The sequence below is a fragment of the Haliotis asinina genome, chromosome 7 (assembly GCF_037392515.1).
Source record: "Haliotis asinina isolate JCU_RB_2024 chromosome 7, JCU_Hal_asi_v2, whole genome shotgun sequence".
NCBI classification, from domain to species: Eukaryota; Metazoa; Mollusca; class Gastropoda; order Lepetellida; family Haliotidae; genus Haliotis; species Haliotis asinina.
In genome coordinates, this window is record NC_090286.1 from 53,915,534 (window position 1) to 53,929,328 (window position 13,795).

The 13,795-nt window shown below is 37.8% G+C and overlaps 1 protein-coding gene across 2 annotated transcripts in view; it reads right to left on the bottom strand.

Annotated features, from left to right (window-relative positions):
• LOC137291792 (calcium homeostasis endoplasmic reticulum protein-like) overlaps positions 1 to 13,795 on the bottom strand; it is a 44,751-nt gene that overhangs the window by 22,466 nt on the left and 8,490 nt on the right. The gene's annotated exons all lie outside the window — the stretch shown is intronic.

A 13,795-nucleotide genomic window follows, 5' to 3' on the forward strand; every position in this document is an offset into this window, starting at 1 on the left:
GGTTTACTAGGAACAAGGACAAGATGGAGAGGTGCTCAAGCTACATAATCCATACTGTTCTTTGCACCATATTGCAACAACATTCTTCAAAGTAAGGTATAGTACTGAAATACTGCATTTAAAGTAATACATAATACACAGCCCAACACACTGCTGACAGAACATGGGACATAATCAGGGTGGCCCAGTATTTAAACTCTTGGTACCAGTCACCTGACTTGCAAAACGGATGCAACTCTGCATATCTGATTGCAGGTGCTCAGGCAACCAGGTGCCCGTTTGCTCTGAACACTCTCCCAATAATCATTTTTTGTAAGATATCATCACCAGCTTAGTCTTGCATGCACAACAACTCTGCATGCATCCAATGCATAGAATAAACTCATTGGATCCAGATCAGTTGGTGAAATGCTCTTATCTGTCAGCTCAGTTTCAATGTATCAGACAGGGAATTCATCAATGCTACCATGCGTTGATAATCTTTTGTGAACCCTGAGCATGTGAAACAAAGAGCATGACAAATGATGAAATTGGTCTACATAATAATCAATGTTTTCATGGAGATACAAAAGTAAACAATTTTCAGATAATCTGAACAGGTTAATTCAACATTTTGGTGACTCCGTATCCCAACATTATCACAACCACAACAGCTGACTAATGAAATGGCCTTTCTTCACTACCCACATGGGGAATGAAAGGTCAAGGTTTTGGCAAGCTGACAGAATGTATTGACAACTCGGTTACAACAGTTTACATTCTAACTGCAGCCACACAGTACTACAAACATGGAATGTTAAATAGTAAGTGAGTGAGTTTTACACTACTTTAAGCAATATTTCAGCAATATCATGGCAGGAGACACCAGAAATGGGAATCAAAACCAGAATCTTCAGCATGACGAGCAAACGCTTTAACCACCATGCTACCCCACCGTCTCAGAATTTTAATTGATGGGGCATGTGTATTTCTGAGTTCTTGGATTGCACAAACTAAAGCCAAAACATGAAGAAAATTACCTTTCAAATGAACACAGAACACAAACAATTATGATTTTTATATCCACCCGACTTGCTAGATGTATTAATCAAAATCCTGACAAACTTTTGCTAATATGAACAAAGTGTTCCCTTTGCTTTCATTCTAAATGGAATTTACTGTTTTGTGAAAACAAATCTACATTTTTTTCTGCTGTACCACACGTTCCTAAAAAAGCATTCTGCACCTAAGCAGAATTTACATTAATATACCTTTCCCCAGCTTTCTATCTCATCAAGCCAAACAGAACTGTGCCAATTTCATTAACACAAACTTACTATTTTTCTGTTCACCAAAGCTCATTAGCAAGCACACAATCTATTAACGATAACGTCTAAAAAGACTACCTGTCGGCTCAAAAAGTCTCATCCAATCAGGCATCATGCTGTGCTACATCACATTCCTCTCCACGTGATCTTGGCCATTCTTTCAGCATTTGGTTTGGGTGCCTGGAGGAATGGCTCAGACACTTGCTGACACATTTCACAGTTAAATAGTACTATATCAATTTCTGCAATCTCATTATTTTCGTAACTAAAAACTGCAGCAATGTTTTAAGAAATAGTTTTACCATTCGGAGCAGAGTGAGTCTCTTGTCACTAAACCTGTGAAGATGCACGCTCTAATTTGTCCTCCGCAATCCTTTCTTTGTATAGGACGAACTAAGAGGCAACTAACTTGATCAAGTGAAGAGGCTCAATGATTTGGTGGATGCCTGTCATCATACCTGAGCTGCACAGACTGATGCTCATGACATCTGTCAATCACATAACTGGCCGGTCCAGGAGCAACAATTTACAGACCACCTTGGTATGGTTGACACGTGATATTAGGAAAGCTTAATATTTTATATTTAATCAACAAAAAAACACTGTCAAATTGGACATTTCATGGTGTCATGATGAAGCTGGACAATGACAGTTTCCTAGAATATTGAACTAATGTATTAGATTACCAATTGACTTTGTCCTAGATTATGAATTGATGATGACCTACTCTACAAATAAAAGTTTTAGAAAGTCTTAGAATATAAAAGAGTGAGTAAGTGAGTTCAGTTTTACACTGCACTCAGCAATATTCTAGTTATATGGCAGCGGTCTGTAAATACTCAAGTCGGGACCAGATGATCAGCAGCATGAGTATCATCAATCCCTGCAATTGGGAACAGATGACGTGACAACCGAGTCAGCGAGTCTGATCACCCAATTCAGATACAGACTGGTCTGAAACTCTTCTTCTAGTACTTTTGCCTAGTGTTGGGAATTGGTTGAAATCTCACAATTGATGATTGCTTCATTACCAACGAACAATCAATGTCAAAAAACTGGTAAGCGTAATTTTTTTGGCTCTTCCATGCCAGGTTGGTATTGCAGATATGTAAAACATGATGCAACTTGCTACTTTAACGGTCACATGCAACCAAAAAATCAAACATAATTAAAATACAATTATCAATTATTCATGACATATAATATACATTGCTGCTTGTGAAAAAATAACTAAACAAAATTATAAGCGTACAAATGCGATTCAAAAGTGCAATATTTTGTACTTGGGCTTACTTCCCTCGAAACAAAGCCTTCGGGAGAAAGAACCCAGTCTTAACGGGTGGGGGTGCGCTCAAGTGTAACGATGGCTTCCGACTGGCCAGTTCATTTGCTGACACATTGAGGGCTCGTGTGTACAGAAAGATGATCTGTTTGATGAGCATTATAGAAGTATGGCGAGTCACAGGAAAGTCAGATTCTTTAAGGGATAACTTATTTTATTGTACTTGATGCGTCGTTTCAGTATGGATTCATATATCGTTGTCAAACATAACCATATACCCTAGAAAAAAGTTGTTATCCATAAAGAATGTATATACAGATGTTGGGTTTTGTTGATACATGTTCTCTGAATTTATGTTCGATCCAGTCGAAATTCATCTCTGTAGAGATGGTGAACTACTGCGCAGCTGGAAACTGTCATTCGTCGAAGTACAAAGCAGGACTTGAAACTGACAAGAGTTTGCACGAGTTAGTCAGATCCAGTCATCTGAGAAAAATGGATGTAGTTTGTTTGCAACCCATAGAATCAGAATCTGCAAAGTTGTATTTTACGTTGCATGTGACCTTTAAAGTAAAGATTAATATATCACTATTCAGTCATGGCTTTTCAGTTAGTGAAGTGAGTTTTCTAAGAAATAAACATGTTTTTAGGCCCTGCCAACTTCAAAGATATGTTCCATCATCAAGTGTTTCCAACTCCAAACTAGAAGTTCCAAAATGGCTTGTGTTCCATCATGAGAAAACATGATCAACTGCTTCGTTGTTTGGTCAATGGGACCAAACTTTGATTATCTGAATTAATCAAAACCCCACTACTTTCGACATAGACATGCTTTAGACAAGTCTTCACCAAATATTAATTCCCATTCTACTTCAACATTTTCAACAGACCAGTAGCACTTTGAATGACGTGAAAAAGATCATGAATGCTAACGTACTGTGAAATAACTTTATTACACATCGTTTTCATGCAATATGTCCAATGCTGTCGATGCAAAATCAAACAGACCTTTGACACCGTAGCCCATATTTCAAACTCGGCCACTCTTTACTAGATCAATTTAATACTTGTCAGCATGTATTGGCCACATGAGCATATGTCACGTATGTAGCAGACGGCCATGTTGGGTTGTCAATAAGTCTGCCTCACATGGTGAGGAACGTGAACATGGTCTTTGCGTGTGGCAGGCAACATACCATCTGTTGACTTCTACACGAAAAGTGAATGTCCTTTATCATAGCTATCGTTAAGTCACTGCAACATGTGTTCAAGTCTGCAAGGCTTCTTGTTCACAAAGAACGATCTCTTGATAAAGCACTGAAGTAGTATACACACATTAGGCTATGGATATATCAGTAACGGTATTTGATACTCCAGCTTTGGTATCATTTGCAACTGACTTGGCATATATTGACACAAAATCTGGAAAATTGACCTATTTATTTGAGCTTCAGTATACTGAGAGGCAGAGAATGCAGTTGCATTGGATATTTTCACTGATATTAACAACAATACTAACAATCTGAGTAAAGATTCTGACTGCTACTTGGATGACATAAATCAATATCAATATGATTAGGACACAACTGAGTGGTCAGCCTTGCTGACTTGGTCAATGATTGTCATCATATTCCATTTTGTGAATATTGACGATTATGATGTCAATCACTGGATTGTCTGGCCTGTGGCTAGGTGTGATTATTTACAGACCTTCATCATATGGAGTTAAACCTGCTGGGTGTTGCATTAAACACCAAGACAACAGACTGAGGAACCGTGTATAAAGAGTGAGTGAGGTAAAATGGTACATTGAAAAGTAGTTCTGTCATCAGATATAGGACTTGCATTTCAATGACTAGTTTTGCATTGGATATTATCTAACACATTTTAGAAAATTCAATTGTGAATAGAATTTTGGTATTTTCAATGTTGGGAATCACAGATAATCGGTTATGATGAGTGTCCCACGTGTGCAATGGACAGACACATGCTCTCTAAGAATCGCAGTGACAGTTATTACTTCTTGCTTCATTTAGGCACTTGGCTTAGGATCGGCCAAATTCTCCATATTGCTATTGAAAGAGAAAACCTCATTCAGTCTCTGTGAAGTCTGGTCAGTTTGTTTGGTACCACTGGCAGCAATCATCATTGGTGGCTTTTAATCTTTGGACGATTGGTGAAGACTTAATTACTTCCCTGATGTAATGCTAACAGACTGCTGACTGTAGACTTAACGGATGCACGGCTATTACATGTGGTGGAGCATTTTACTTATATGTACAGTGAGGAAAGATCCATAATGTCAGAAAAGACAGATAGATATAGGATATTTATGTAGTGGACATGTCCACGCATTAGTGCATGCTCAAGGCGCTGGTATTTTTCCCTCGATCAATGGATGTCAATCTCAACAGCACATCGTATTTCAATCTCAACTCCCTGGGGAGTATACAACTCTTGCTGCCACTTGGCGCACCAAGTTTATTGAGGCTCTCTCTCATCCTAACGAGGTACCCATTCACAGCTGGGTGGACTGGGACACATAGTCACAGTACTTTGTCCAAGTTTACTGGACGTTGCTGTACCACAACTAGGTGTTTGTATGTATTCATGTGGCCACCATGTGGTCATATACCAACAGATTCATGGGTTCTTTAAAGTGCACAGGGTTGTGTACTGTACACTAGGGGTTGTGACAACACTGAAAGAGTCTGTACACAAAGTTGACTCCAAGGTATTTACACCCGGTCACAGGTGGGCTTGATCCCGACACCTCAACCTCGCTGGATCACTAGCCTGGTGCCTTAGCCAGCTCGCCCACCATGCCCCCATGCCATAGAAAACTATGACTTGCTATCAACAAAGTCATGGAATCTGTCAGCAAGGATCAAGTCACTTCATGGCAAGGATTCGTTCCTTGGGACTATTCAATTCTGTTAATGATGAACTGGTTTGTTTTTCAACAAGCTATTAATTGTGGAATCAATTAATTACTTTCCACTCATCTTTTGATCAATGTAACTAATTTGATGAGGTATCACAGAATTCAGTTTAACACTTTGAAAAACATCTAAATAATTGATAAGTCTAGATTTCCCCAGGTTCTGAATCTCTCATCTGACTGGGGCTCCTTTTGAAATTAAATGGGATTATTTTTTACTATCAAAAGAATACTTATTCAGAAACTAAGCCTTAGACTTGTTGATAAGTTTCCTGAATTGGAGGTTGATTCAGGTGGCCTACAATTTTGTTGAAACAACAGAACTGTCTCCCAGAGCCTCCTTTCACAAAGCACTTAGGTGATTTTAAGTTTCTAATGTAGTCTTAGTGCAATGTTAAAGAATGGGAGTTAGGTTAACTTAGTAATGGTAGGTTCATGAAGAGCCCCTGGACTCAAGCTAACAACTGATGTGATGTAAATTGTCCTTTGCAATATCAAAATCACCAAGGGCCTAATTCAAGTGACAATTAGATTTCATAATCATAGTTGATGTATAGTTTCAGTATCCTGTTTTTCGACACAGATTGAGATAGGGAATATTTTTGGCAATTCTTCACTGTCACCTTTGACCTCCTTTATCTAACAGTTGTCATTTCTGTCCTTGGTTTCCACAGCACATATGTTAGCCTACCAAAAACAGACATTACTATACTATTTATAGAATACTGACTTACTTATGCTGACCTATTTACCCATCAATATCAATGTTGTTTTAGTAAGTACGTGGGATCATTTGTTCACCACAGATGAAACACATGCAGAACTTGCATGATCAGTAGAGACCCTACATCTGGAGCCAGATAAAATGTCCTCTCTAGGATAAGATGAGACATCTAGAGCTACCTTTAAGGCCAGATGAAACACCACCTCTAGGATTACTGGCAAGCAAGGATAAGTTAACACCTGCCTAAAAATTTACCCGTGTTAGCATGTATGGGTGCCATTCTTTCTAACATGCCATTGTGAGCAAAGGGTCCCAGGGTGTACAAGATCAAGTGTAGTGTGATGGGTGAAGCGTGTGGCCTGTATAAACTTTAAACAGTGCCTGTTTCATAGACGTACGTTCTTTCTCCATGTACTTTATAACATTGTATGCCATGTCTCGGGTCTATAAATGCATTATCTGACTGCGCTTTCCAAACTTTGAGAAGTTTAATTCCCCAGAAATACATAGTCTCAAACTGCAAAATTCCATTCAACACTTTGAAACGCATTTTAACAAAGTTTTCAGTTCAATACTTGAAAACTGAACAAAAAGAAATTTGGCCTAAAAAATATGTTGTGGTTTTGATTACCTGATTGACCTTTGAATTCTGGTGCCAATCCTGCAGGCTTGCCTAACAACCCTAAATTTCAAAGACATGACATCGGAACCACAATATCCTTTTTATTTATTCTGAAGGAATGTGTAGACACATGGACAAGAGTGTATGGCAGTACTTCATAGATAATATAAAATGCCTTATCAGTTTCAAATGTTTATCGAATAAGAACAAGGGAATCAGTTCTATAGCTTGTAACATTCTGACTTTCCACTTTCGCAATCTTGCAACAATCTGATTGGTAGGATGACAGGTCATTCTGGCTGACCTGTACTCCGCCACCCTCAGATCTTGGTGCAGCTGTAACACTAAGGTTCAGTCTTAATGAGATAGTACTAGGGGCAAACAGGATGTCCCAAAAGCTATATCTGGCTTTATTTTCAGAGACATTTTTTCAAAATTTTGACGCAGAAAAACAAAATATTATCCTTGAAACAAATTCTACTTCTAACCGTGAAATGGTCAGTTTCTACAAGAAGACAACCAAAGTAGAACTGGACACTGATATTCTCAATCTCAGTAAAATCTGGTCTTTCACTCTCATATCTGAAATCTCTGTGTGAACATTACAGACCACCCCATAGTTTGTATTTGGGGAACTATCTGAACAGCCAATCATGTGGGTTGTAAGTCTAGATTGTCATCTTCCAGGACTCTTGATTACTCTCGTACGAATCAATGATGTTTCAATCCCATGGAAATTAAAGGGAGCACATGCTGTCAGCAGGAAATCAGTTTCACTCAACCCTAACTGAAACAGGGTAAATCAATATCAATAAGTCCATAAGCTGAGTGAATACAAAATGAAAACCGCCTATGAAAGTGATTACGATGTCAAATTCATAACACATACAAGGAGTGGAAGGATATAATAGTGATGCATTTATCAACACTTTTAAATTGGATTATCCGCATACGGATCATACGATGCTACTTAAAAACGACACATCACGTTATATCAGGTCATACTACAGTGGTGTCATGTCTAAAATTAGCTCCAACTAATCGGGTTATTCCACTTCACGGACCCATTGTTCACAATACATGAGGAAGTTTCAAACCTGCTAGGAATTGGTTGTGGGTTTTACCAAGCTGCTATTTTTAGATCATACATCAAGGGCAGGTGTGTGTTTCAATGGCTGCATATCAATGAGCAGACTTTGCATGATTCAAGCATTATGACTAACATCCAGGACAAGCTGCATCATGACAGCTTTCAGCATTTATCTGGCTTCTTATTTCTATTGTATACTTTACCCAGCTTTTCAAAAGTATATGCAGCTGTATGATCATTAGTCCCTATATTGTCTGTGATCATAGTAACAAATTCAAAATACAAATAAGAAGGGATTTTCATTTCCAACAGTTAAATTACCGTGCTACCATGTCAGATATGAATACAACCTTAATCTACATTATAATATTTTTTTCTAAATAAAACAATACTTTCAATTATCCTCAGAAAGAACAGCACAGTACATTTGATGGAACAAATCTGCACCATTACATAGGCAGGATTTCCATGGTTACTGGTTTTGTTCAGTTTTCCACAATTGGAAAATGTGTTGTGTCAATGTTTATGTTCCATTTTAAAATAATGAAAAAACTGTTTCAACTCTTTCTGTTTAAAATGCACATGAAAATACCTAAGTCTATGACAATGTTTTAAATAGTGGTGTTACCTCAGTAACCTTACCACCCCCTAAAATGCACAACTATACCCGTCCGAGAGAAGTAAATTTCAGGAATTATTAGGGACATTTCCGTGAAAAACAGTATGTAGATGGTAACTGAGTACCAGTTTGTTTTGACTACTGAAAACTAACATTAACTAATAAACTTTCAATTGAACCTGTCACCTACTCTCCCAGCATACAATTAATCAAGATGTAGATCTCCAAAGTCCTACATCCCCTTCGATGTCAAGATGCTAACCTTAAACATTGACCACATTGCTTGTGGGTAGAGTCGGATCTCAAGGATCTTTACTTAGCTTACTCTGTCCAGCATCACCTGCAGCTCCATGTGCCGACAAGATGCTGGTGGTATGACCCTCGATTCTGACGTCAAACCACAACCAAAATATAGTCAGTCACGTCACTGATGTGTGCTGGGGGTGGTGTGATTCAATTCACTCATATCGGCAAGCTATTAATAAGATTACTTTAAACATGATAAACGCTTCATGCGAATCCGCTCATGTCTATATGGGACTTAGTTGTGCCGACACACGGAACCTTGTGACAGAATCTAGAGTCTAGTCTCTCTCTGGTGTCCTTGGAAACTGACTGAAGGCACTAAGCATATTTTCTGACTTCCATGAAAGATACTGTCATCATGAAATATTTTATATTCAACAAGACTGATTAACAACGTTGGCATGTGTGAATTTTGCATCAATTATGTACACATGTAGTTGGCGTATCAGCAAATTTGTACATAAACATATGTTTAGAAATTATTGGTATTGGGTGGGGTGTGTGGGATTGATTTTGTACATAACATTTTGTAAATTTTGTATATGGTTATTCATTTGAAAGAATTTAAGCATAATTACTTAGATTAGAACATGGTTCCAGTACTTACAAGAACAACATGTTGTGCATGCCATTAACACTATAAAGAGTCAAGTCTGGGTCAGGCAAACCAACAAGTGCATTTATCATCATCACCTGCAATGACGGCAATATTGAGCCTTGACCAGAGTCAAATAAGGTTATACAACAAATGATTCAGAAATCAATTCACACTGTTAATCATTCAGTTTCTCTTCCCAAATTGTCTCCTAGCTTCTTTGGGTGTGGCTCTGACATTTAGCTGGAGACCTAAGGAGACACTGACTATCCTCTATGAATCCTCTTTACCACCCACTGAGCTGCATCATCTCAACCATCAGTTACACAACAGTAAGCAGCTCAAGAACCTCGTGTTCATGTACTGTACAAGGTTCATGGTACAGAGAGAAATCTGAGACTAAAGCTTTTACCGAACCATAAAAGTCTGGGAGAGAATAGGCCTTCAGCAACCCATGCTTGCCATAAAAGGCGATAAACAGGATAGGGTGGTCCGGCTCATTGACTTGGTTCACACATGTCATTGGTTCCCAATTGGAGGCTAATGCTGTTGATAACTGGATTGTCTGGTCCAGACATGATTACTTACAGACCACAGCCACATAGCTGGAATATTGCTGAGTATGGCGTAAAACTAAACTCCACTCACTCACTCACTCACTCACTCAAGCTTTTGCCCTACTTTACTAACATTCCACAAACAGTACTGCACTGGACACCAGAGACCTTTGGAAAAGGAAATCTTATTGACCTACATTTAAAAGATTCCATAAACACCACCACAATATCAGAAATCTTAGGAATAGAAAAACAAATTTATCCTACTTTCTTCAATATTCCGTAACTCAGCAGACATGTTTACTGCAAAATGTCAAATTTTATTGAAGGAATAAATAGCACCGGCCTTCTGACTGAAATGGTTACCACCAACTCACATAATGTCAATAAATCTTCTAAACTTTCATATTTTTCAGAGAAGCAGACGTCATCTACACGCAAATCACAAAACATTCCATCACCAATTCTCCAATTTTGAGTAGAAAGAGTTGTCTTCAATACAAAATGCTAAACACTTTAAAAACAGTACGTAGAAAAATCAACTTATGACAACAAGGCATTTCAACCTCTTCATCATATTTCAAGTACTTCTGAAGATAAACACTAAGGTACAAAACTATGCAACACTTCACGATTTAAATGTCTGTCTCTTCAAAAACCAACTTCTACATCAATTTCAAAAACATTCATAAAATTCAACATAACTAACAAAAATCCTACAAATTCAAGGCCCTACAAAGACAAACCTTTACATGGAAAGCTTTGGCAACATTATCCGGAGGACCAGCCAATAGTTCCTTTTGAACATGTTCAAGACAAATCTCATATTCAAGGTATTTTCAGCTGTGTGTGGACCGTCTGTTCACATTGACACAAGCTTTTCTGTTGTGAACTTATTATCTTAGCGATGCAGACATTTAACAGTATGCCCAAAACTTGTACATGAATTATGCTTTTATCACCAATACTGCACGTTGAAAAACATATGTGCTCAAACATCACTGAGCTTGCTTTACTGATAACAAGAACATATCTGTCAGTGGGTGGAAAAAAACCGAAACAAATAAGATTCTTTTAAGCTTCTCATCCACTTCATGCTTACTAGAACATAAAAGGAGCTTCTTACTCACTTCTACACTAAAATCCTACCCACAGGACATTGATACAAAGTTATTATTAAAGCAGGTCCTTGTTGGGAGGATATATTTCAGGGTCCAAAATGGTATCAGCTTATCAGCAGGATCTAAAAAGGGTCTACCTTAAAAAAATATATACCCTATAAAGCTGGGAAGAGTCAAATGATACATAGTGATACATTTAGGTTTGATACAGACATCGTATCGTCAACTGGTGTTTTGATTATAGGGCTGGAACAATACACTACTGGGACAATACACAAAATGATACACTTTTTTTCAAAACAGTATTAGTCTAAACATGTTACTAACTTAGGGAAACATACAGTGTTATTTTTATACACAAATATCTTGAAATAAATATTCTTAAATCTTAATACTGTATCATTCTTTCAAGGTGCATGTATCATGATACCAATCGTAGGTAAAATATAGCGATATGTATGGTATTGTGGCAAAGTGTATCATCCCAGCCCTATAACTGACGATAATTTCTTCAAGGTTATCAGTAGGTGCCTCACTGGTTTGAAATTTGAATCAATACATCGATTCAGAACTATCATTACAGATCAATTTATTGATCAACAAGAAGATTTAGTATACAAATCAATCATGTAAACTGCATTTCCGTGCGACATATGAACAAGCTTGATGCATTCAGTGTTTATGAGTAGTTAACAAGAGCACTAGTAATTTTATTTACGTGGATGTTTCTGTTGCAGTGAATTATTAATTCAATGTCAGTATTCATGATTATCTGTTGAAACAGGGTCAATTTGAACAATTCACCTGACCAATGACATCCCTATTATCCGATAAGTACATCACCCGATGTTGATGTGGACATCGGAGAGAGCTGAAACTCGGTAGACAACAACAGGGAGATGACTGTCTGGCTCAGATAACCCATAATATCATGATTAAACATTATCGTGTAACACATATTATCAACAAGTGTAAACACTGTGATATATCTGATGGTGGGACAGACGCACAGTGTCATCATTCATTACAGGACGTCAAAGCCACATCCACATACAGTGTTCATTATCTTTTGGAGGTCAGGCAATCTGCGTGCTGTGACGCACACTGGTGCTGTAAGCAACGGTAAACACTAATTCAAACAGCTGAAATGTGTCAAAAGTAGGATCGGTTACACATAAAAAGAACTGACACATTTACTGTGACAACATTTTCAGAATAATCATAACTAAAGATACTTTATTAATAAAGCAAGTTTTAGGTATCTTTCAAATAATATTAGATGAATATAACACTGCAACTATGTTCTCAAAATCGATCATTTTGAAAACTGAAATTATTTCAGATTTAATTTAAATATAAAAACTGTTATTTGTATGAAACTGGAAGTTGTTTGTCTGCATCAAAGTTACAAATAAGAGGAGAGAAATCACTTTCAGCAAGTGTCTAATTATCAAATGCAGAAAAAGACGTGGGTGCTTTGTCATCAAACTTACGCAAGATCAGATGTGTACTGTCGACTTAACTTTATATCTGTGTTTGAGAATTTAACTATGAAGGTCTGTACAATGTTTTTGTTGTTTTTCCTAAATGTTTTAACCGCAGAATGTTTTGCAGAATACTGAAGAATAGGGCGGAGAATTTGCTTAAATTTGCCACGGAATCCAGGAGGGACTGATTCATAATCAGGATAAAAAGTTGCATAATGATCTTCTGTGAAGTCGCCTTCCCCATGATAGCTGCTACTGATGTAGTAGGTTCGTGCTTCAGACTCGGAATAGATGCAGTGGGTAGCCTATTGGTTAAAGCGTTCACTCGTCACACTGAAGACCTTGGTTTCATACCCCTTATGGGTACAATGTGTGAAGCCCATTTCTGATGTCCCGTGCCGTGATACTTTTGGAATATTGCTAAAAGTGGCATGAAAATAATCTCTCTTACTCACTTAAACTCTAAATGCTTTACCTATAGTGTGAGATAAAGGAAATGTGTCGGAGGGATCACTGCTATATATCATAAAACTTTCTCTTGTGACACCACTGAGATGAGATAGCTCAACTGGAAAACTGAACAATGGGGCATCATTCACAGTTGAAGCAGCATCTTTATCATGCATGGGCATTTGAAAAGTTTCACGCACTGCTTTCCTGGCACACTGCCTATCTGTTGAGTAATTCCTGTGTCATTGGCAGTGAGAGAGGTAGAAAGATGACAAATTTAAAGGATATACTTCTTTCATGCTGTGAAAGGCGACATTTCGACATTGATTCTGTGGAAATGTCACCTTTGACAGAATAAAAGATGTTGTATATATCCATAAGAACTGTCATTATTCTTCATTACCTCAACTTCCAATACGCACATTGAAGTGAGATGTTTCTCTTGTCGCTTCTGGAGCCATTCCACCACTAAAGTGTTGACCAGACAAATTAAGAATGGACTTCACACATTCGCCGCCTAAGAAGAGTTGAACCATAGTCTGTGTGTGATGAGCTAATGCTAAATCTTACAAGAAAAGTCTGAATGTGTAAGATTACCTCCTTTCCATAATCTTCATATCTTCATATGACTGATGTTCCCTGTGGGCACAGGACATAACAGTGACTATAAACTGACAAACATGAGGTGATTCTG